A 5837-nucleotide genomic window follows, 5' to 3' on the forward strand; every position below is an offset into this window, starting at 1 on the left:
TATGTATTTATGAAAAGGGAAGAAGGGAACTTGCAGACTAATGACCTACAGTTTGGATTCAAAGCAGGGTTATCAACTACACTATGTACTGCTATGGTTAAAGAAACTGTATCGTACTTTAATCATGAAGGGAGTAATGTGTATGGATTATTGCTAGATGCTAGTAAAGCATTTGATAGAGTTAATTATGTGAAATTGTTTGACATTATGCTGAGCAAAGGGGTCTGCCCAATGATATGCAGGCTATTGCTTAATATGTATAAGAATCAAAGGCTAAGGTTGAAATGGAACAATGCATATTCTGATTATTTTACAGTTAAAAATGGTGTTAAACAGGGTGGAGTTATCTCTCCTTGCATGTTCTGTTTGTATCTAGATGGGCTGATAGAAGAGTTATGTGACAATGGGATAGGGTGCTTTATGGGCAATGTTTTTGCAGGAGCATTTGGTTATGCAGATGACTTGACACTGCTGTCACCTAGCGTGACTGCTCTTCAAGAAATGATTAAAACTTGTTTAGATTATGCCATTAAATTTGATATTCTGTTTAACCCTGAAAAGAGTCAGTTAATAGTTTTCAGCTGTAATGGTAAACCAGTTATGGATCCAGGAATCACGATAAATGGAAGACATATTGATATTGCATCAAAAGTAACTCATCTAGGGAATGATATTTCTAAGAATATAAATGATTTTGATATCTCAAAGTGTGTTGGAGATTTCAATCGACAATGTAATATGTTTTTGTTTAATTTCAAATATGCTAACTCTCACATAAGAAATATATTGTTTCATAAATATTGTTCGAGTTTCTATGGCTCACAGTTATATCCTCTGTTTGATAAATGTTTTGATAATATTTGTAGACAATGGCGGGTTGCAATATAAAGAAGGGTTTGGAAAATTCCATGGCAGACACACTGTCATCTTTTGCCTTATTTAGCAGGTGTTATGGATCCAGAGTTATGGTTTGCAAAAAGATGTTTATCTTTTGTTGTGAAAGCTATGAATTCCAAAAATTATACAGTGGCACATATAGCTGGAATGGCCAGGTATGGAGCTCATTCTGTGTTGGGAGGTAACATAAGATTCTTGAATGATAAGTACTTCATGGATAACAATGAAATTCAAAAGCAGTGGGCTGTGCAATGCCAAGTGAATGATGAGACAATACGCATAGTTGAACAAGTAAAGGAATTGATCAACTCGAGGGATGATTATTTATGTAAGGGTTTCCTTAACCGAGAGGAGTGCGAGGAAATTATCTTGTATTTATGCACACTCTGATCTTACCCTGTTATACATGTATTCTGTTGTTGATGTTGTTTTTTTGTCTTTACATATATGTGAATGTGCCTATTTGTAGAATATATTGTATATTTTTTTGTTATTTTTTTATATGTGCTTTTTAAAGCGAATAAAGAACTCTTGAATTGAATTGAACTACTACTACTACTACTACTACTACTACTACTACTACTACTACTACTACCACTACTACTACTACTACTACTACTACTACCACTACTACTACTACTACTTCTACTACTACTACTACTACCACTACTACTACTACTACTACTACTACAGTAATTACGATAATAACAGTGATATTAATGATAATGCCGATTATGATGATGGTGATGATGATAGAGGCGTTGAGTGCCAATGTTCAGATGCGAGAAGTGCACTTTTCCAGTTTGATAAGTGTCTCTTTTACTTTTAAACTTGCCTCATTTCTTTTCTAATAAGTGCCATTTCCCCCTTCTGTTCAATGCACTTGTACACCTTGCTACTTTTGTAGTGTCTTGTTTAAACTTTCTATTTGAATGACGCTACCCTTTGATAAGTGCCCCTTTTTAGCTTTATTTCCCATTGTCGCGTTTACAGTGTGCCCATTTTTGGTCATAAAAAGAACCAAATCTACACTGTTGGTCATAAAGGTGGAATAATTTGTTTTACCCCGATTTATGGAATGATTTTGACAATGATTTATTCCTAAGAGATCTAGATAATAGTATACTTTCACAGATTTTATTGAATAATAATTTGCGAGTGTTTATTTTGCGTGACCGCTAAAGCATGTGTGTGCTACAATGCTGATAAACTCGGGGATTTACGTCCTTAAGTCATAACTGACATTAATAAGAATTAATGCCTCACAAAAGGGCACTAATATAGCACATCGACACGGTTTTGATCCTGGGGCCTCACAGTTACGAAGCCATTGCTTTGCCACTGAATCATGACTGTACACAGCGGGGGCTATGGTAGGGGACAGCCCCCAGAAATAGAAAAATAAAGAATTAAAGAAAATGCCAAAAAATATCAATAATTCATTGCATTTTTCCCCGATCTCCAAGGGAAAAAATCCCTGTGTGGCCATGCACTGAACCATAATGCATAGCCGTACAAAGGGACCATGTTAGGGACCATGGGAAAATGCAATAAATTATTAATAATTTATTACATTTTACTTCTTCTTTTTAATTTGTGGGGGCTGCCCCTACCCTAGCCGCCCGCTGCATACAGTCATGATCCAGTGGCAAAGCAATGGCCTCGTAACTGTGAGACCCCAGGTTCAAAACCGTGTCGATGTTATATTTTATTGCCTTTCTGTATAAGGCATAATCCTCATTACGTAGGTCCCCTAGTTTATAAGCATAGTAGCATACATATGCTTTAGCAGTCACGCAAAACAAACACTCGCAAATTATTATTCAATAGAATCTGAGAATATATACTATTATAGTAATTTTTAGATACATTAGGAATAAATCATTGTCTAAATCATTCCATAAATTGGGATAAAAAATTATTCAACCTTTATGACCAACAGTGCAGTTTTATAGAATCGGAGCAGCTTAGTGTAGTAACGTGTATCCTTTTTGTACCTTCGCCGCGACAATAAGAACGAGCCGTGCCCGTTTTAGAAGAGGCTAAAAGAGGTATTCTTCCAACCTCTCATCTTTTAAACCGCATGCCCTTTAGACCCTCATAGACTACCAAGCTATTCGATTTTCCTTTGTTCAAGAATATAAAGAATCCTACATTGAAGGAGTTTTTCAAACCTAAGGCAACTGTATTTACATGAACAAATGTCATTCATGTTAAAGGTACTAATGACGGTATGTCCCATTTGCAGACACAACAAAATGAAAAGGCAAATTCCAACCGCATTTGAAAGATAATACTAATTTAGAACTTCCCTCAAAACGAAAGGGCTTGCAAATGTGTTTAAGGGAGAAAAAAGCAAGCATTATTAATTTGTCGAATCGGTTTTAGTGATTGCAATCATTTTACTAATAGTCTGATTTCAGACCCTTGAACCGAATGGTCGTACGTTTTGTGCTGCGCCAAGATTCAATCAGTTTAATTTTTGTCATTACAAGAAGTGGGTTATTGATGTAGACAAATGCTCATGTACCTTTACAGCTCAATTTATGTATGTTATTACCTACGAAGAAAAAAATCAGTCAGTCACTCAATAGTGTCTGACAGTGAAGTCTAGAAAGTAAATGGGTTTCCTTGCATAATTTGAAAATTACCACACTGTAAACGTTTACATTTCACAAATAGGACTTACGTGACATGCTTAATTCCTTCAAAGTTCTACAGAATTTGATGTTCCGTACGTGCTATCAAGGATTTTGTATCATCCCTTTGATCCCCCTTATAACAATTATATTTCTCTCAGTCTCCTTAACATAATGTGCCTCTATTCTAAAGCGACTGAGAGCACTTTTTTTTTCTTCTCGAGTTTCCCCCAAATTCTCTTACTCATTAACTAAAAAATAAATGTCTCATTCATATTTTCATTATGAGATAGTGATTTATACCCCGTCAGCATTGTTGATTTTATCTAAATAACAAGATCTAATCGGTCGCAATGTTTCCTCACAAATCTTTAAATTATTGCCCGCACGCTTCACTAACTCGCAAATAGGACAAGGTATGGTGCTGAAGCAGTATCTTTGACCACGTAGGGAGAAACACTTGAAGATGAAGATGATGATGACGATGATGATGATGATATTAATAACAATAATAATGATAATAAAAAATAATGATAATATATAACGTTGATGGTAACGGATTCTGATGATACATTTATCTATATTCTAAATTTAATTTTTGTTTAATGCGCTAGCTAATTTTGATGAAACACTTTCATCTTATTTTCATGTTCGACAGTGGACTCCGTACTGGGCCAAACGGAAGTATGTGATGAAACCATCGTTTTGAGTGTGTCGTCACCGAACGTGACCATTTCAAATCCTTTCTTCAACGATCCCTCCTCGACACTCAATGTTCGTGTGAATTGCCGTACGAGTTTCGTTGCTATTCCGGATGGAATGCAGGTCGAGTTAATATACCTTGAAGTGCAGACGACGAGATACGAAGGAGTCACGATCTACGACCATCAGTCGTCGATTGATTCATCCTTCCGTATCGCCTCTTTCAGAGGGACCCTAGAAGGGGCTCCAATCGTCGTTTCTTCACGCGGAGGATTTACTTTGGTCTACAGTGATACACACAATGAACAGAATGGACCAGGTTACATGGCCGAAGCTCGACTCTTAGGTAGGGTTAAATTTGTATTACTTGTATTACTCATTTACTTTCAATGATATGTCGATCGCAGTCTCGGGGTTGAACTATTTAAATATGGCCCCATATTTCTGTTTAAATCATCATTCAAAGGCGCAGGTTTCTCCAATAAATAAAGTGATTGTTATCACATTTGCTAAAAAATCGGTAAGGTTTGAAGCATGATTGAATTTGTAATCACTTCACCGGAATACAAAGGTTGTGGACTCGAGCCGTAAACAAATTAAAGCACACAAACAGACAGACTAACAAGCATTTTTTTTTCTCAATGGTATTGAGGGAACAAGCATTAATCAAAAATTGTTTTTATCCATAACAAAGGATTGATTATCCCTACATTATAACAATTGATGATATATACGAGGAGGGGGGGGGGTGGTAAGAGTACATTTTTTTTTGTCCAGAAAATGGGGAAATCCTTCTAAGACCCTAACTGACCGAATATTAATTTTACAGAAGCGTGCATTAAGAATAATTCATGTCTACTTTCGTTCCCACACTAACCACTTATTTTTACAAGACAAAATTCTTTAAATTAAAGACTCGTATTCTTGGTACCTCGGTATCTTTATGTTCCAGCTGATTAATAACGAGTTACCTCTCCCGATTTCCTCCATTTTTCAAAAAAATAACGAGATACATTCATACCCCACAAGACAGTCGAACCACTTCCACACTCCCTGAATGAGAACAGCTTTCGCACAAAAGACAATTATTTACACCGGTCCAGTATTTTGGAATAACATAGATCCATCTCTTAAACAAAGTATTAGTCTACGCATTTTTTAAAAAAAGTTAAAGACTAAACTTTTAGACACATATAGATGTACATGATATAATCTCGGTTTGTTTGACTCTCGACTCAATCTCTTTCTCAATCTCCCTTTTCTAGAGCTTTTGTTTTTGTCTTCTACTATTTTCCTCCATTCATTTTTTTTCTTTTCTTTTCTTTTTCTTCCTCATTTTTTTCCTTCTTTTTTTTCCTTCTTCCTAGCATATTGTCTATTTATGGATCTATAAGCATACTTTGTTCATGTTTTATTGTAAAATTTGCATCTGAGGAACTAACACTTCAACAAGCTCTGCTTCAAGTTAGTTCCTCTTTCCTCGTGCTATTTCCACTATATTTATCGTTTCATTACATATTTGTCGTGATATAATTATTTGTGTATTATGTTTTGCATGAGAAATAAAAATCAATCAAAAAAATCAATCAACTAACCACA

Source organism: Strongylocentrotus purpuratus, unplaced genomic scaffold (genome assembly GCF_000002235.5).
Source record: "Strongylocentrotus purpuratus isolate Spur 01 unplaced genomic scaffold, Spur_5.0 spur5_scaffold_21, whole genome shotgun sequence".
NCBI lineage: Eukaryota > Metazoa > Echinodermata > Echinoidea > Camarodonta > Strongylocentrotidae > Strongylocentrotus > Strongylocentrotus purpuratus.